The 20249-nt window shown below is 48.6% G+C and overlaps 1 protein-coding gene across 1 annotated transcript in view; it reads left to right on the top strand.

Moving 5' to 3' along the window:
• The window catches only part of LOC144169645 (calcitonin gene-related peptide type 1 receptor-like), a 260413-nt gene that overhangs the window by 23751 nt on the left and 216413 nt on the right, over positions 1–20249 (top strand). Inside the window, exon 2 of the mRNA XM_077698911.1 lies at positions 8676–8763. The gene's annotated coding sequence lies outside the window, so the exon portion shown is untranslated. The remainder of the gene's footprint in view (positions 1–8675; positions 8764–20249) is intronic.

Raw genomic sequence — 20249 nt, 5'->3', positions numbered from 1 at the left:
CCGGTGCCACGTGGTCCCGTCCGACATGCGGACGAGCAGTGACGACGCACTAGCAGAAGAGACCACATGCCCGGCAGACCAGGGTGGACCAGGCATGAAGTTCCTGGCAAAGACCGGAGCCCCAGACTCCAGCAAAGGCCCACGACGGCATCCTCGGTCAGCCGCCAGCTTCTGCTTGGGCTGTTTCAGGAGCGCTGTGGACCGGAGGCCTGGGTGCAACACGTCCAACGGTGTCTTCACCATCCAGCCCAAGAGGAGCTCGCAGGGGGCACGGCTTTTCTTGAGCTTGTCCTTCACCGTTTGCACCACCCGCTCGGCAGCACCGTTTGACGCAGGGTGGTACGGCGGAACCATCATCCGGCGGATTCCGTTCTTCGGCAGCCAGGCCAGGTACTCCTTGCTGGAGAAAGCGGGACCTTTGTCGGACACGATGACGTCCGACGACCCCTGGGCTGTGAAGACTTGCCGCAGTGCCGCAATGGTTGCTCCTGCCGGGGGAGCGATGACTGGCAGTACCTCCAGCCACTTGGAGAAGGCGTCCACCACCACCAGGAAGTAGTGGCCCTTGAAGGGGCCCCCGATGTCCACGTGTAGGTGGGACCAGCGTCGCTCCGGGAACGGCCACGGGGTGATCTCTACATGACGCGACACTCGCTGGTTCTGGTAGACTTGGAAGCTCTGCACCATGCGACCAATGTCCTGGTCCAGGGAAGGCCACCAAACGTGGGACCGGTCCACCATCTTGGTCTTCTCCACGCTTGGATGACCCGCGTGCAGCAACTGCAGGACCCTGGACCGCAGACTCTGCGGAATCACCACTTTGGAACCCCACAGCAGGCAGCCCTGCTGCAGGCTCAGCTCGGCGGCCTTGTGGCTGTACGACCTCTCCGCCAGCTCCTCCCCTCGGGATACTGCCTTGACCACCTGTGACTGGACTGGGGCCCGGCTGATCGCCTGCGACACTGCCGATCTGGACAGCACCTCCGGGTAAGCGAGCTCCAGCATGAACACTTCGGCAGGTTCAGGAATCGCAGCAGGCACCTCGGGCAGGGGCAGTCTGCTCAGGGCATCAGTAGGTGCCAGGTCTTTTCCCGGACGGTAGACCAGCCGGTAGCTGCAGGCCGAGAGCCTCAAGGCCCAGCGCACCACTAGCGGTGATGCCTGCACTGGAACCGCCCTGTCAGGCACCAGAAGTCCCAGCAGCGGCTTGTGGTCCGTGACCGCCTCGAACTTCCGGCCCCACAGGTATTGGTGGAAGCGCTCGACCGCGAACATGAGGGCCAGGCCTTCCTTTTCCAGCTGGCTGTACCGCTGTTCTGCAGCACGAAGCCGACGGGACGCAAACAATACAGGACGTTCCTGGCCATTCTTCCGCCGGTGTGCCAGGACGGCTCCCACGCCGTACGGCGACGCATCTACGGTCAGGACAACAGGCTTGGCCGGATCGAAGTGCACCAGCACCAGAGCCTTGGTGATGAGCTCCTTGGTGCGCTGGAAGGCCAAGTCCTGTTCCTTCTTCCAGGCCCACTGCTGCCCATCTCGAAGCAGAAGATGGAGCGACTGTAGATGCGACGACAGGTTCGGCAGGAAGATCCTGTAGAAGTTGATGAGGCTGAGCTAGCTCTGCAGCTCCTTCTTGTTCTAGGGCTTGGGCGCCTTGAGTACAGCCTCAACTTTACGGGTTGCCGGGGCCAGGCCAGCCTGCGAAATGATGTGGCCCAGGTACTCAACGCTGGGGGCCAAGAAAATGCACTACTCCAGCTTGAGATTCAGCCCGGAAAATGCCAGGTGCTGAGGCCACGCCGAACGGTAGGCGCGTGTACTGGAAGAGTCCTAGCGCTGTCGATATGGTGACGTACTTCCGGGACGACTCCTGGCGCACCAGCTGCTGGTAAGAATCTCTGACGTCGAGTTTCGTGAACTTCTGTCCCCTGGACAACGCGGACCAGAGATCTTCAATGCGGGGCAGCGGGTACTTCTCCACGGTAGCGACGGGGTTGATAGAGACCTTGAAGTCCCCGCAGATCCTGACACTGCCGTCTTGCTTGAGGACTGGCATCATGGGAAGGTACACTCCGAAGACTTGACGGGCACCAGGATATCATCTCGCTGCAACCGTTGCAGCTCCTGGGTGACCCCATCCTTCAGGGCGAACGGCAGCGGGTGCGGCTTGAAAATCCGAGGCCGGGCTCCCTCCGGGACATCAATGCTCGCCGCCGTGCCGGAAAATGTGCCCACCCCGGGCTGAAACAGGGCCTTCAACTTGGCCAGGAGGCTCGGGACATCTTCCACCACCCGTACTGCTTCCTCGTACTCCGGCAGCCGCACGCCCAACACCTGTATCCAGTTCCGGCCCAGCAGCGTCGGTGACGACCCCTTGGTGAACCACACACATACATACACACATCGATCCCACCCCCTGCTACGCATCACCCGTTGCGCATGCGACTTTGAACTGGGCATTGTAGGAGGCTTCATTTTTTTAACTTTTATGGAAATTGAAGACCCGAGTGTCTTTCGCCAATGCATAAGACGCCCCTCGGGGTAGCGAGAAGCACGGTGAGCGCGAGTTCATACCAGGCTTGATGAATGAAGCGCCAACCCATTCGCGCGAGATCGGCCGAGGGGAGAAGACTATGGCGTTCACTCCAGAACGATGCTTCTGTTAGAGATCAGAGATGTTTGCTCAATATTTTGCTGCTGATATGCATATCTTTTGTTGATTAAAAACGTGATTAAACGTTAATTTTTGAGCAGAGGCTCTGTTACTCCTTGTACAAACCGGGGAGGAGGAGGTGGAAAACTTTTATTGCGATCAGATAAGAGCGCTGTGAGTGTAGTCGTCAGTCCAGGACCCCAGAGGAGCTTGCTGCCGTCTTCACCCTCTCGACGAACCGAAGCTGCATGTGGTTGGTGCGCACTTGTCCTCACAAAATCAATTATTTGTAGTCATTATTTTTTTGACAGCCAGAGTTATTTGTGCGTCCTGGCTTGTTTCGGATGTGGAAAACATTGAGCCCTTCACATTTTGTATGTCGACACTCATCCCGGTCGGCAACGCACCTTCACGTGTATCTACGGGGTAACAAAAACTGAGGGCGCACAACTGTAAGCTGCTGAGAGGAGGGTTTCGCGCTTTCACGTGGCGATTTTGTACTTGTAGCTTTGGGTGCTACGCAGGCAGGCACTGGCAATCATAAGCTCTTTGCTCCCGCGTGGCCTCCTCCCTTCTGCGAGCGAGACGTCAACAGCCATACTCATATCGCGGAGGAAGATAATCTTAGATTTTAATTAACCAGTGGCATTTTCCCTGAGAGCGCAAGTTACGAAAGCTGATGTACACAAGTTTTCAGAACATCAATATGGACTGGCTGGTAGTTACCATTTTATGAGTAGGGGGAGTAGGAAAACGTTTATTGAGCATCCAGTTCTGTAGGAGTGTCTCCTCAATTCAGAAGTCGATGTGGTGTCTTCGACTGCCCAGCCTGCAGAAGGGCTTGGTCGGAACGGTACAAGCTAGAAGGAATGTTGTTCCACTGCACTAGGGCAGGGGAAGGATTAGAAGGGGTAAATCAGTGCTGTAATGACACTCCCGGATGATGTTAGGGAGCGTACCTAGTTGTAGAAAGAATTTGCATACTGGATGTCATTAGTTGGCAAACCGTAAAATCGTCCTGATAGGGTGGGGGGAAAGTATTAGCTTGAAGCAACCTGACAGTGGTTTCCTGCGTTTTTGCCAGTGCGGTGCTCGGAGAGTTTTCCTGGTCAGTCTGCAATGTTGAGACATGATGTTTTAGCGCACGAGAGAACGGGAAGGAAAAAAAGCACACAGGACAAGCGCTGGACATCAACTAATTCTTTCGCACATATACAGCAGCATGAAAAAAGGCAGTTATCATCTCCCTTAACCTGCTCAGGAGGAGGTGGCATTGCATTGTCCCACTTAAAAGGAGGGGTTGGGAATTCCGGTCTCAAGATGAAAGGAATGACTTATGTGAGAAGAGGGATGACTTCCAGTGCGTCTTATTATTTCCCATGTGAATTGTTGCAATTTTTATATCAAGTAATCATGCCCTTAAATGACCCTCCATTTGATCAACGATCAATGTGCTCTGTTTAATCGACGAATGGGACGTCTGCCTGGCTCGTGGGGTAAAAAATCGCGGCAGGGACAAGGGACACAAAACGTAGACGTTGCACGTGGCTACTAAGAACTCATTTATTCTAATTTCGATTTGGCTCATTTAATATCGGTATAAATGTAGCAAAGCAAGGGCAGGGGGAAGGGGGTGTAGGTTAAAGAAAATAAAATCTAAATGTGGTAGGTAAAGGACCGTGACCCGGGAATAGCCCGCGTTCTTAAGACACACGTGAAGGGTAAAACCCACTGCTGTGACGAAAATTGCCGTTAGTTTTTTCGTTAATAACACAGATGCAGTGCCAACACAATTGTCCTTGAAGAAAATTATCTGGCGGTCCTCAGGAATTTTTCTGGTTAACTGATCTCCGTGTCTCGCCATCGTGGGACTCTCATTAAAATAATCAAAATGTGGCCTACACCCACAGCCCTGCAGTAGACCCCGACACCTGTTCACCGTTTTTTCCGCGTTGTTCTTCGAATTCTTTTAGCCTGTCATTTATGCACTGCCACGACTGTGCGATATATTCACTTCCACATGATAAAGGGTGCCACATGATAATGACACGGTGTCATCAGAACAATAAAAAATCACGAACTGAGCGCGATGCGTCTTTTCGCATTCTAGTTTCCTTCTTCCGCTCGGTTGACCCGGTCATTGGTTTGGACACTTCTTGGGGAGCAGGGAAGACGACGTTCACATCGACAGGTTGTCACACCTCGCAAGAGGAATAACATGAGAGGTGAGCGGGAAAACGAAGGGAGGCATTTACTTCGCAAAAGCCGATAAAGACTATCGTCTTTTGACGGCATTTGCAACGAAAGGAGCAGATACGCGGCCAATTTTTTTTTTTAGATTGTGCGAAAGGATACGGCACGACGGCGCACTCCAACTTCTTCCTTTCTGTTTAGTCGAGTTCCGCGCCTGGCTTTTCCCCAAGTTAGCAGTTTACCAGAGACAGAGGCCGGAAGAAATGAACGCTGACCACCACACTTCAGACGGGTTGTCTCTCTTTTTAAACTTTTGTCCCCAGCATGCAAACAAGGTTTCATCAGAACATTGTTAAAACTTAACAACGTGAGGGTTCGAGCTAGTTGGTACTCCATAGTGCAAATTTAAAGCGCAACAAAAAGCGCTTGTCCTTGTGTCATTCGTCTTTTGTCAAAATTTGTTGCGCTTTAAATATGCACTATTGTTAAAACAATGCCTGGCGATCACTTCTTCCGCTAGCTTCGAATAGGCCAACTTAAGTAGGCAGAATCGGCTTCTCGCTACGCGGGTTGCATTCCAAACAAACATAACTAGTTGCGAAGGAGAACCTGAGGTCGAGAAATATTGACTACTCACTGAGTGTTTCATGTGTGAACGCGAGAGGGACGATACATTGCCGAAAGTAGGACAGGACAATGGTTACTGTGGACGTGAAGCTACTGCAGCTACAGTCTACGGCAGCCAGAAAGTCATCGACGTAGCGGCAAACCTTGACGCCAGCCAACCCTTTTAGAAAGAGTGACTAGAGGTCCGCCGAGGGACGCTCGGTATAACTCGCTTAAGAAGAGTGTTCAACACGACGCTTTTCGTTTTAAAGACGATAGTCTTTCTTGGGCTACTTAAACCCAGAAATTTTGGTCTGTCTGTATGTCTGTATGTCTGTCCGTCTGTCTGTCTGTGACCCGATTCAGCCACCCGGCCAAAGCAAAACAATGCCTGCGCAATAGTCTTATATAGTCACAGCTAAATCTACCCGTCTATGTCCGGTGGAATGTTCATAATTGTCAACATTGTTGAAGAAGAACAAGACATTACGCAAATATTAGACAACAAATCGATACAGAAGTGATATTTGCAGTGTTCCTTTATAAAAAAAATCAAACATGCTTGAATTTGCGAAATTAAATACTTCATCAACTGCAGAAAAAGAATTCACTCCGCCGTCGCCTGCTGTCGCCCGCGCCACTATAGCTTCTGGGGCCATTTTAAGAAATCAACCGGCAACAGTTACGCAAGGTTCCACTAGGTAGGTTCCACGTTCTGCTTGCAACGCACGTGGAGTAGGGAAACGCGGTTCTATAAACGCTGAAGTAGGGCGCCTCGATTAACGCGCGTCTTCTCCGTACGGCAGCGTTCGCATCGAGTCACCCGGTTTGGAGCAGTGGAACGCGGGAAATTTAAAATGATTTAAGCAAATCTTTGGCGTCTTTACCTTGGGAGGAGCGCGACGCAAGAGGAAGAACATGAGAGATGAGCGGGAAAGCGAAGGGAGGCATTTACTTCGCAAAAGCCGATAAAGACTATCGTCTTTTGACGGCATTTGCAACGAAAGGAGCAGATACGCGGCCAATTTTTTGTTAAGGGATCATGGAAGGCTAACTTTATCACTAAATCCAACATAAGCAACATATGAGGGAAGGAGGGAAAGCAAAAAAGAATTTGCATAGTGTCGTGTTTAGCACCCCTGCTATGTGACTTGCATTTAGCACTGGTCCCTCCTCCTGAAAGGGTCGGTTGTGTTAAACGTTTGCCGCTATGCCGATGACTTTTACATTGTACTTGATTTCAGCCGCAGTAGCGTTACGTGTATTGGAGCCAGTGTCCTGTAGCAGGTTCGGCGATGTCTCGCCCCAATCGTGCGGTCAATTGAAATCACCTAGTTTGCTCGACCTCACATTGTCCTTCCCACCCATCATGTTTGTTTGAAGTATGACCCGCATAGCCAGAAGATGATTCTGCATTTTTGTTCTGCGTTCTCGAAGCTAACTAAACGAGGGATCACCAGGCATTGTTCTGACAATGTCCCGACGAAACCTTGTTTTCACGCCGTGGACAAAAGTTTAAAAGGACAGCCAACCCAGCGTGATTTAGCGCGTGGAGAGCACTGCTGCGGATAATAGATAACCCAGTTCTTTCTTTGAAAGACTGAGGGACGGCATACTGATGCATGCATCGCCAAGACGTGCCATTTCGGCGGCTCGTTACACAGACAAGCCCTGACTTCCAACTGATGATTTATTTCGAAAAACACAAATATATAAGCATTCACACATTATCCGGGTTGCGAGAACAACATGGGAACCAGACAGGCACTGCGCATAACAAAGATAACTACCGTATCTATACAAAAAATTCACCCGCATTTCCCCGAAGGGGAGCATGGGGAAGTGCGAATGCACGGGTGATGCGAAGGAACTCTTCTTGGCCAATCGCCCTAAGTGGGTATGTAGTGGGGTCGCTTTCGCACTTAAAAACTCTTCTTGGCCAATCGCCTTAAGTGGGTATGTGGTGCGGATGGACGGACGGCGGTGGACGCGTGATTCAGGGTCGCTTAAGAAGTGCATTCGCACTTAAAACAGCAAACAAAAAGGCGTGATTTAGCGCGTGGAGAGCACTGCTGCGGATAATAGATAACCCAGTTCTTTCTTTGAAAGACTGAGGGACGGCATACTGATGCATGCATCGCCAAGACGTGCCATTTCGGCGGCTTCTACTATCTCTCTTGATAACTGATTGATGCTCCTAAAAATGATCCGAAACTTAAAAGCACCTACCCACCGCGGCGGCTCGGTGGCTAAGGAGCCCAAGGACGCACATCCGATTCGCGGCCGCCGCTGCCACTTTTCAGATGGGGGCGCAAAGCAAAAACGCCGATTTGTCGAGATTTCGGCGCTCGTTAAAGATCCCCAGGGAGTCAAAATTAATCCGAAGCCTTCTAGTGAGGCGCGCCTTATACCCCAGGTGTAGTTTCGGCGCGTTTAACCGCTGCAAACAGGACCTTATACACCTATTAAAGGTGTACAGGAAGTACACCTATTTCAACGTGCCTGAAATAATATAGGCGCGTTCTCTGTCCTCCACTTCTCTGTACTTTGTTTATTTCTTGATTTGCTTATGTTCCTCGTGCCAGCCAAAGGTGCATTTCAATGCTGGAAATCTAGACGTTGCACGTCCGATTAGCAATGAAATGATTTCCGCCAAGCTTACAACAGCTATAAAGCTACTAAGAAGTGCTCTCTAGCTCTCTAAAAATGTTCCCACTTTGAAATATTTTCCTCGTTTAGAGGCCTACGAGGGAGACAGCAATGCCTTTCAAGGACACCGCAGGTAATCGCGCGCCAGAGAGGAATATTTTCGCACTTGAAATTCAAGGTATTCTGCACTCCTGCGTTTCCTGCACGTTCCACGGGCAGGCAAGGCTCCGAAAAGGAATAATTAACATCCAAGATAGTGCAGTGACGTGCTCGCAGGCACTATTGGCGTTATTTTAACCGACTTTACACTAAAAATATACATAAAAAAGTGCAATTCCTTTTTGCGGCTCAAGCTCGGCGGTTGTTGAGGCACGTGCGTGAGGCCTAACTACTGAGCTCGTTAAGCGTCGTCAATTTTTGTGCGTTCTTTCGGAGAACCCTTAATTATAGCTAGATTGATATATAACCTAAGCATTATGGAGAGTGCTGGTTATTTTCAGGTGTTTCCCCCCTATTTTAGTGATTGTGCGAGCAAATTGTTTATGTCGTCATTTCTCCTTTTTTCTTGCAGACAACTTCCAGAAAACAGCTGCAGTCACCGAGCTTCTTATTTCAGTCTACATTGAACGTGAAAGGCTGCCTGAAGCTTCTATCTCCAAGTAAGCTTTTGTTGTTATTATTCATAAGCTGCAACAAAAAAAGGCAGTAAGCCTTGTGATGTTTGCGTTCCCTCCTAAGGGAGCAGGGACAGAGATGAAAGAAGCGCTTCCGAACGAATACAAAAAAGCGGCGCCACTAATTACCCCCTTTGGGAAAAGTAATGTTTTCTTATGGGCCCACTTGACTGCATAAAACATGCTCTTGAATATGGGCACGCTCCTAACTCCCTTAAAGCAGGTTTTGTTTACGAGATCTTGCTAGATAATCCCGGAAAGTGGGATCTGTACGCTTACTTTTTCTTGACGCAAAACGAAAAAGATATTGCTTAGATGCATAGACCCTATCGCTCGTGCCAATGTTTACGCCCCGAAGAAGTGTTGCTCGGCCTCTTCAAACACAGTTTCGTACATATACTAGACATTAATCTGCAGCGCTAGCGTCAACGTGACTCACTCGAGACTGTCCGTTCCATTAGGGGAAGCACGGGAAGATTACAGCTTTGCCTTAGCTTCGTAATTGGCTTGGATTATAACGCTTTGAATAGTGTGGAAACGCGTAAAGCTCAGCAAAAATGCCGACAAAAACGTTTGGTGACATGGGAACAAGAACACACTGCCGCGATAAGAATATTAATTAGCATTTTTTCTGCTATTCTGTTGCTGCTTTTTAGTGCGAGATCTACCTGAACATTTTTTGTGTGCGCAATTCGTCTGCGATTCTGACGAATGAGAGCGGCCGTTACAAAAAGCTTCGGAGATTCGCAGCGACCTGCGAAGGTGCATTATGATGGTTTCACCAAAATTATTTGCAAAGTTGTATAATAGAAGAACAGAACTGTATCGCACTCAAGCAAAGCTTGCCGAAGCGTAGTTTCGAATGACAAACGATCTGCTTCCGTGAGGTTGAGCGAAACGCCAATGTTTTGTGAGGTGTATAATACATATATTAACAGTGGAACTGTTGTAGATGACCGTAATGAGGGGCGCGTAACACGTTAAAAATACCAACAAAATTCTGAGCGCTCCTAAGCACGTGCCTCGCGGAGGCCGCCGAGCGTCCCCAGCTCGCGCAGTGGCATTAGCAAGAAAAAAATTACTTCCACCTCCCCTCGCGGGAACCCCTGTGTAGATGCGACGCATAGGGGGTTCCGTTGTTGTTTCCGTTAGGTTGATTCTCCCATCACGTGAAACGTGCCGTGAACCCCCTCCACGGCTATGACGCAACACAATCCAACCCAATCCACTTTAATCCAATCCAATCCAAGCCAATCCAAGCCAAGCCAATCCAATCGAATCCAATCCAATGCCCCTCGCGAGAGAGTGTTCGCTATCAGAGAGCAGAAGGGGTGAGCGGCGGAGAGCGCAGTTCGCGCAGCGAGGAGAATGGGGGAGGGGTGTGGACGGACAACGACGCCGTATGGAGGGACAAGGCGAGTGAATGAGATGCAGTCGCATCTAAAATCCGCCGAAAACTCCGAGCTGCGCATCGCGTTGCCTAGGAACCAGCAGCGCCATAGCGGGTGAAACCCCTGCTCCACGGATCATCGATGCGAATCCAGAACGGCGCGCATGCGTCGTGCCCGTACGCAACGCCGCTGCGCCCCAGCTGCGTCAAGCGCTACCGTGCATGTAATGCTTGACATGAGGAACATGATGATATTCATGCATATGACGACTACTACTACTGGCACATTGCAAAGGGACGAGGAAACATGTAAATAAACGATTTCAAACTTGTGCAAATGCGTGGTTATGTGGCCTTCAGGGCTCACGTAGAAATAAATGCTGCAGCTTCGCTATGGTTCAAGCCTTGCGCGGCTTAGTGCAAGCTTCGCCAGTTTTATAACTTTCACGCACTGTTTCGCCATTCTCTCAAGTTAGCGGCTGAACAATTGAGATGGATGTTCGCGGGGCGTTGCGAAAGTTAAAGGGTCCCTAAATGGGGTTGCAAAGGCTATAAGAGTTCGAGATTTCGCCCTTTCCTGGCGCCTCGAAGCGCTATGGATGCTACAAGCTGGTGAGCTCGAAGAAAACCACCTAGAGACACTTGTCAAAGTCCTTGCACTCCGAGGTACGCGCAGCCATCGGCTCGGCTCAGCTGTTCGTCCAATTTGGGCTTTCCCCATAGAGTTTCTTATTAAGTATACTCTCTTTCATCCCCCGCACACCCCTTCCCTAGTGTCGAGTAGCAATCCGGGCCCTAAGCCTGGATAACCTCTCGGCCTTTCCGTTTGCTTTTCTTTCTCTCTCTCTATACTCAAGAGGAAACTTCACCTGGAAATCCATGTCGTCGTGAAAAGTTTTGGGAAGACCCCCGCTTCTAGCTTGGGCTTGGCATGACAGTTGGATTCTTAAGCGGTTTTTTGGGGGGGTTTGCTTTCTTTACTATACATCAACGCGTCTACGAGCTACGAGGTAGCCGACTTGCTCCCTCTTCTGTGGTAGCCGTGAGCCGTGGCAGTTGCGTGCTTGGTGAAAGAGCAGCAGTGCGTGATCGTACCTAACGTTGGTCATGCCGCTGTCGAAGGGGCGTATGAATGAGTGGGTAATATGCCACCGCGAAAGTTGTAGCTGACGAAAAAAAAAAAGAAGCCAAACGTACTTCGACGAAGACAAGGTACGACAGATACGGGTGCCCGTATAGGTCCTATCTTGCCTCCCTCCACGACTATTTGATGCCAACTTCTCTTTTTTCTTGAAGTATGAACCAGCTCGCTTCGCAACAAGTTTTGTTAAACTGTAGCTGTCGGTCGGTGCACCGGTTCACCACGAAGGCGACGTTTTCATAGGCACGCTCAAGAACATTTCCAAGTTCTTCAAACAACATATTACTTGAAATAATGATAAAATTAATGACATAAGAGTCTCTAATAAGTTTCCCCCAAAGTATTAACACCGTTGTTAACTACCAGCTTGGCCTGCAGAGTAATAGGCAAAACCGTTCCGGCAAAAACACGCTTTATTTCCTTTTCCCTTAGCTTTAAAACTAGCCTATTTTATTTTACTTATATAGTAACAAATCATTATTGGCGGTTTTGTGGCACTGTGTTCCGACATACGACCACTAATACGTTTCAATCCAAGCCAATGACGAAACTAAGGCGAGCGCATGGCATAATGGCGGCCCATGACGACCCAGACGGCCGCGTAGACGCTAGCGCCAGATTCGTCTCTAGCGTATATAATAAGAAACTGTATGGCTTTCCCCAGAGCCCGAAGATTGATTGGTTGTAGGGTTTAACACGCCGACGCAACGCGGACGATGAGGCGCGCCGTAGTGGAGGACTCCGGATTCATTTCGACCACCTGGGGAGCTTTAACGTGCGCCGAAATCTCGTACACACGGGCGTTTTTTGCTTTTAGCCAGAGCCGAAAGCGATGATTGGCTGCAGCATTTGATGGAACCCGCCAATGCCGGCGCTGTAGCCTTCCGTGCCAGCTGCGTCATGGAGGCTGCGTCAGAGGCCAGAAGCTAATTCAAAGCTTCGTTGAATGGTGACGAGAATTCACATGCAAACACAGAAAGAAAAAGAGCACTTATCTAGCGATAGGCTGCTTCAAATCGCGGCCAATTTACGGCACCTTCAAAGGGACTCTAACATTTCCGATAAACGCGTTCACTTTTTCCTTCATGCCTGGAAGCACTGCCAAAGCTGCACTTATTACCGGCACGGAGAAGCACTCGATGCGTGATTTGCTAGTCGCCGCAGATCTGCCTTCCGTTTCTGCTTTGCTATTGTGGAGATTTTTTAAAAGTGGCTATCGAATTAATTTATTGCTGCAACTTGAAGGAAGCCGGCCAATAGCAGCGACATCGCTGCAATGACGTAATTTGACCGCTCGATGAACGCCAAGACATGGAAAGAGAGAAAAAACTCTTGAGCAAGTTTTTAAGTTATCTGATGTGCAGAACAGTGAGTTTAAGCTGACGTATCTTGTACCCCCTATTTTAAGAAGTGGGTGTGTTTGTTGACCACATTCTGAAAGCATTTTTAAGATATGGAAAAAAAGTTGAAAAAGTGTTGCATTTTGCGTTTAGAGGTTCTGTGCAACGGCTAATTTTCTCTGCCATAATAGCCAGGTTAAAAAGTGTACGTTGTCCTGCTACAAATATTTAAAAATAAAAAAAACAAGAAAAATAAACCCGATGCGTAATATTCCATTTTTTATTCGCTCCAGCCTTTCTTGTCCCTTTCACATCTCTTGCAAACGCTTATCTCGGGATTTCTGCGGCTTCATTCGTATTTTCTGGCTCACTACATCGTTGTACACCAAGCCAATGACGGAACTAATACAATTTGGGCACTCTTCCCACGATTTTCATAATGCTACATGCTTGCTGCATCAATAACTTCTCCAGAATACTTTTGTAAAAAACTTTGTCTCCAACACGTGCGGCCAACTAAAGGCTCTTGGCAATGCTGCCGAGCGCTGGTACAGCCACAAAGAGTAAGCCAAAATTTAAGCTTACCTAGTTTCATCCCTATATTCGTCCCTAGATCCCTAGATTCGACCTAGATTTGTCTCTTAATTGCAACAAGCGAGTAGTTTTTAAAGTAGACTTGTCTACAGAAGTTTGTAATGAACACAAAGGTGCGGTTTATATTTTACGTACAGCTAAGGCTAGTATTTTTATCATAAGTAGGGTATTTTTAGCCAGGTAAGGAACATCCGTCAGGCAGGGCATTTTAGCAACCCTGTACAATTTCGAGATAGGTCTCACACGCAATATGTATTGGGAAACCACGCAAATTATCGCTGCTTATTGGGCTGAGTGGTGTCTCCCCTGTCTGCGTGATAAACAAATGACGACGACTGGAAACGCGCATAGCTTTTAGCGGTGTAATCAGCATCATTTTCTTGCCATACAACTTCTGCCTATCATCCTTACAGTTTAAAACTCGCGGAGGGATTCCAACTATCTGTATGATAGCTAGGGGCCTCCCCTGAGAGCAATCGCTCGGTGCTATTCAAACATCCGGAGTACGAGATGAAATTATATTTTCGGACAAAATTCAAAGCTGGCTATCTGCCTACAAAAGCGCCTCCTTAAAAGCCCTCTTTGTCATGCAAATTAACATAATTTTGTTCTGCTACTCTGTAATACGGCGGAAGGTGTCTACCTTTAAACTTTTTGAAGAGACGTTTTGAACTTTGAACAAGGTGTTCTTTGAAGTCATGGCCTCTGTTATGGCTCTTTGTGTTCTCCGTCTTAGGCGCTACATTTATCTTTAAAAAGCATAGTTGAAGGCGGTACCGGGTATGGACAGCGCTGCGGAAGAAAAAAAACATTCAGCGGATAATTGATGATGCACGTCGAAGTAATAATTATTCGTGTTTTAAATGAGCGCAGAGCTCACAGATAGCGAATAGAGGAGGCAGAGGCAGCGTCTCAAAGCGGGACAGCCGCCTGCACTAATACACTCAGGTAAAAGAAAATTGTGCCGCATTAGCACTTCGCCAAAGGTTGAAGGCTGCTCCCGCTTGTGGGAACTAATGGCTAATGGACTGCACAAGGACGGCAGCTAGTGCGCAAATGTCCCATTGACCGCCGTTATCCACGTTTAGGCAGGCGTCTGGTGCTGGACGGTGTTTTTCGGGATGGCTTCCTCTCTTCCCTTTCCTGCAATGGACAGATTTTAAGTGCCCAAGGGGGCTTCTTTAATTTCAGCGAGGCTGTCGAAAGCGAGCAAGTTTGCTTAAGCATTGCGCAATGAGCTCTACATTTTGGGCACTCATCTAATCTCTGACTTCACTGTTCTCGAAGTTCGGCGGACTTCCAGGAGCTTTCATGGTTTGCAAACGATGGCGCAAGAAAATGCGATTTGATTAATTGAAATTGCGAAACGTTCAGCGTGAGTACGGCTTTCGGCAAACACGCGCGGCTAGTGCTGTATTTTGTCGCCCAAATTAAATTTATGAGAAACGTAATGCAATATTGGATGTCTGAAATGAAACATGAAACATTAAACTGTAGTTGCACTATTTAGTAACGTCGATATAAAGGAGCGGTACCGTTCTGCAGCTGTTGTGGGCCTCCACAAACAATAGTATTACTATGTTTGATGGTTGAGATACGCCTTCTTTCGGCTGCCCCAGCGGTTTGCAACGGATGTGTATGTTGTTTTACTCGCTGAAAGATGAAGGCTCACCCAAGAGGCAAAGGCTGCGGTGACATCTAGGGATGATAACAGCGAACTCACTTGAGTTTCCAGGCCATGGTGAGTGCTCCACATGGTGAGGTCATCAGCGTAAATGCGAAATTTAACATCCAGTTTATCGTGAAGGCGCCATGCCAATGAAATTAACGCCATATTAAACGAGGTTGGAGGCGATACCGATCCCTTGGGCACACCACGTGCAGGAACAAAAGACCCAACTCCATGAAGGCGTATGGCAAATGTCCTGTCTTGAAGGAATGACTGGACGAACTGCCGCACTCGCATGGGAAGGTGGAGCATATCAACTGAGTCCAGGGTAGCAGCGTGACTGACATCGTCATGCGCTTTTTGGAAGTTTATTGCTATGATGGTTCGGACACCATGACTGCAGATTGACGCTAATGTTAATGCTGCGAAAACGCTAAGCCAGCCCTTTGTGTCAAGTGATGGGCGAAATACGATTTGCGCGGGGTGGTGATACCCATGCTGTTCGAGCCACCGCCATAAGCGAGTGGCCAGCATTTTCTCTAAACTTGCAAACCGCCGCTGTAAGTGATATTGGCGGAAGGTTTTCTAATGCCATCGCGGGCTTGCCATATTTTGGTATGGTAACGACATGCGCTGCTTTCCAGCTGCCAGGAATGACACCACTAAACCATGCCTCATTGATTTAATCGAGGAGCTGAGTGAACAAATCATGGTTTAAATTCTTGAAGGCTTTGTAAGAAATAGCGTCTGGACCAGGCGCAGTTTTGCGCTTCGCTTAATCTATTGCTGCGAGCAATTATGCCATCCTAAAAGCAGTGCCAATACCTTAGACGTAAGTCTAAGGTATTGGCACGGCTTTTGGCATTGGCACGGCAAGGCATTTGAGGTTTGTGCACATGTTCAGGGAGGAATCTCGGGCAAGGCAGGCAATTTTGGGCAGGTGTCACATCACGAAACGGAAAAAAAATGCTCTGACCGCTTCCTTGGTAAAATCTTCGGCACATAGCCTAGCGGCAAAGCAGGCATGGCCAGCCAGACCCGGGGTCGCCGTCCACGTTCCATCGCCCGGATTGTTCGCAGAGGGAAACATCGGACGTCTTCGAAGAAAACCCCTCACACCAAGTGTGCTACTGACGGCGCGACAGGTCCCTTTCGTCGTGGTGCGCCTTAGCTGTTAGGAAATGCCAGAGCACGCGGGCTTGAGGGGAAGAAGGATCATGATAGGCTGCCAGATCTGTTTGCCTGCAAGCAGCCCACAGGTTAAGAAGGCCAATATTCGGCCCATGGGATACAAGCCCACCCATGTGGTAGTAATGGCACAATTGAGCGCACTTCGTATCCTGTCGACAAAATCTGTTGCCACATCCACAGACGGGGCAGCCAGCCTAGACTGGAAGCTGTCTCAACTCACGACCCTGCACTTGCGACGCAGCCGGCGGGCCCGCGACGGGTGTAGTCCTATGATGGTGGGGCGATGATCACTCCCCCAGCAGTCGGGCTCCATGTGCCATAAACGAGTGTCTGGACCCAACCACCAAGTAAGGTCCAGGGCATAAGACGCCGGCGAGAATACTGCACCGCACGTGTCGCTGCACCGGGTTGGTTGAGCAGCACAAAGGATGCATCTGCAAACGCATCCCGCACACGCCTGCCACGTGGACTTGATACGTGGTAACCCCACTCGGGATAAGGCACTTTAAAGTTCCCACTTACCAAAATTGTGCACCTTGGGTATTGCTGACGAATAGCCAATAGCCAGCACAAATTAATGCGCTAGGGAGAACCACTTGGTGGCCTCACATAGCAAAAAACACGACCCCTGCTGCCCTTGTAACTTAGACTGCGACTACAACTACCTCCCGATACTAGTTGCACCACTCTTCTAGGGAAAGTTTAATTTGCGGGTAACATGCCGTCACATAAACGGCCACCTTTCCCGCAGGAGCCGCAGCGTGAACACAGTGATCCACCATAGATGGAGACACATGACCACTGAAGCACGAAATAGAGCGTTTGCTTCTTGAAGCAGCAGAGCCCAGACGCACAGCTTGCTGTTGAAGATACGAGACTTTAGCTCCCCAATATTCGATGACAGGCCCTTCATTTCCAGTGTAAGGCACCGGATACACGTGGAGTCGCTAGGGTGATTAGGAGTCCAAGCGCTTTAGCAGTACTGTCAGGTGGGATAGCTGGTTAACCATAAAACGCAGGCGCGACGAGGTCAAGTTGTCGAAAATCGCGGACGACTTTTGGGGTCTAAAATACGGCTGCGGCTGGCGCATCCTAGATGAGGGTGTTGAAGGCAGGTCTGCGAATTGCTCAGGTCGTTTCCGGCACAAAAGTAACTTTTGGTGCCGCCGGAGTTTAGTGACTTCAGAGGTGTGCAATGTGCTCATCAACAGCCGCCGTGTCGACATCATCGGGTTCTGGCATAGGTGTAAGCGGCAAGAATTCTTTCGGCGGCGGCGACCTCCTCAACGCGCAGAGTGGTTGTTCGGGTGCAGAACCCAAATTAGCGAGGTCTGGACAGGTCTTATTCATCCCACTGTACGGCCGAAAAACGGTTAGCTGTCGGAACGTTGAATGTGTTTGTGTTGACTGCTTGGAGCCTGTAGTTTTGATGACGACGTAATGTCTCGGTGGCCTTTCGCTCGGTCGGGCACGTAGGTGATGTGATATGATGATCGTTACTTTTGCATAGGCCACACTCGTAAGACACTCGGCTGTCAGCCATATCCCCATTTGGACACGATGTAGGGAAAGACTTGCTCATATGACCAGATCGCCACGTGATCCGCTGCTGAGAGGCATCGCAGCTGCGCACGCTCGGAGCCTTGCCACAGTGGTACCACCTGACTAGGCGAGGAAGTAACGGCTGCTTCGCCGGTGCTTGATCGCACGGTCTCGCCATGGATGGCCGCCGCCTCCGGAGGGCAAGTGTGGAAGGTGTGAGCTAATTTTCATGAAAACCAAGCGAAACAGACCTATCGCTATTGATAACTAGATTAACAAGTAATAAACTTGACCTATTTTATTATTTTTTTTTTATTTTCGATCCTGCAAGTCTCATACGAGACCAAAGCAGAAGGTCATAGCCTCGGAAATATAGAGAACACCATTTGCATTTTTACAATTTTACAGGCAGCATATTTTCTCAGGCGATGTCTAAGAGTGCGGCGAACTGGGCAAGTTCGTAAATGTTCATGGTGAAAATAGCGCATAAAAGACAACACTGTGTTTTCGTTTTCCCTTCTCTGTCTTCGTCTTTTATGCGCTGTTTTCACCTTGATGTCTAAGAGGGCACCGAGGCAGAAGGCAAAAATGTCTAAAGGGGCCTCGGTACCTTTACAAAATTCAATAGATACATTTTGAAAAACAACGTAATTACATACCAAAAGTGAAAAGTTGTTACATTCTTACAGGTGGCATATCAGACAGTACTCCTTATCAAGCAGGCAATACAACGCTAGTTGCACGCAAACGAAACGGTACCGGCAATAGTGCACCACAAGGAACATACACGCCGGTAACGTGGAACTCGATTGTTGGTACAGGAAAAACAAATACGTTTCCGCACACCTAAGTTGTTGCGAACATTTTTTTACACCAGGAAAAAACGTTTGTAAAACCGTAATACGGCTGATCAGGAACGAAAAAGAGAAGAAAGAAACTGGAATATTACTTACAAAACATGTCTTAGAATTTTGACGTGAACTCTGAGAATGATTGTATACTGGTAATCGAAAAATGTAAACTATTCCATTTCCTTATTCACAGAAGAAAAAAGTAATGCTTGAAGCAATCATGGTAAATGCGTATTCGTAATGGTGCATGCGTGATTGTGCCTAAGTGGTCTGGATTCTGCTAGGGAGATGTATTTCGATGCATCGGATATGGCTGCAGTTATTGAGTGGGTTGTGTATAATTTTAATCGTGCATGTTTGGCTCTTTTCGCTAGCGTAGGTAGACCAGGAGATTCTAAAAGGTTAGTGGCGAATCAATCCACGAATCAGTTTACTCGTTAAATAGATAATTCATTGCTTTCGATTTGTTAGGCGCACAAATATGCAAGCCCACGTATGCTTATATATACACGGACACACACACATACTAATTCCCTATTCTGAATGAGAGAAATCATCTATGCGGCAGAACAGCAAGCGTTCTACGTGTCTGCTTGCACAGCCCTGGAATTTATTCCTTGAATGCACAGCGCATAAAAGCAAGGACTAGAGAGAGAGAGAGAGAGAGAAAGAGAATGAGATACACAGGCGCGTACTTTTAACTGTCGTTTATTGCTGGGACATCTGGCATATCAATAAAGCAGGTATCAAAGCAACAAGGAAACGCAAACATAACACACGAAAACAAATGAACGAAACTCGCACGGCAACGCAGCCTTGTTGCTTTCATATCTGCCGTATTTATATGACAGACATCCCAGCAATAACCGTAAGTTAAAATTCAGTGCCTGTGTGCGTCGCTCTCTCTTTCTCGCTCTTGTATTTATGCGCTGTGCATTCTAGAGAACGGAAGACCAACTCTCCCGAGCCTTACGTTGATACGTCGTCAAGTTTGGTCACGGCTGTGAATTAGCTGAAGCTTAGCACAAAAGCTTCGCTTTTGCTTCGACCGCCAGTAGGAAGCGTACATCCACATTTAGCAGTGAGTGTGTTCAGCTGATAATAAATAAAAAGGGGAAAAATAAGTAAATCGCGAACACCAGTTTTCGTCTACCAGTTTGCAAAGCACGCGGAGAGATTTGCGCCAGAGAAGAGCTGACTCAAGCGTACTTACGATATGGTTCGAGAGAACTTGAACAATGAACCAGTGATGGTTCACTGAATTCGAAGTTTACTTTCGATATGGTGTGCGTGCACTTCTTTCCCATTGCGTTGCTTCCCCCCGCTTATGATTTACTGCTGAGTTAACTGGAGCTTCTTTTTTACTGTTTTTGATATTGCGACTAAATTTTAGAAGAAGAGAGAACGCTCCAGAGCGTTTCTCAAATGTGTTGTGGTGCAGCTTTTCTATAAACTCCGGCTTGGGAATCTTCACACCATGAATGTAGACTGCTAACCGTAGCATCGTTGAGCGGAACTTGTTGGGCGAGTTGGGACACCTTAGCTGAACAAACACGAGGCTTGCGCGAAAACGACGCACGCATACAGAATAGACCGGACGAGTGCGAACTCCCAACTAACTTTGACTAAGCAGACCACATATATAACAACAATTGTTATCAGGTGGCTCATGGGCACTTATAACAAACATATATCATAGTCGGTGAAGGCCCCGCAATCACTTTCCTAGGAAACGACCAGATTACAATTGCGC

This window comes from Haemaphysalis longicornis, unplaced genomic scaffold (assembly GCF_048455015.1).
Source record: "Haemaphysalis longicornis isolate Haplotype H1 unplaced genomic scaffold, Haemaphysalis longicornis Haplotype H1 scaffold_2, whole genome shotgun sequence".
NCBI lineage: Eukaryota > Metazoa > Arthropoda > Arachnida > Ixodida > Ixodidae > Haemaphysalis > Haemaphysalis longicornis.
The sequence above is the reverse complement of the archived record's forward strand: the minus strand, read 5'-3'. Positions and strand labels throughout refer to the sequence as shown.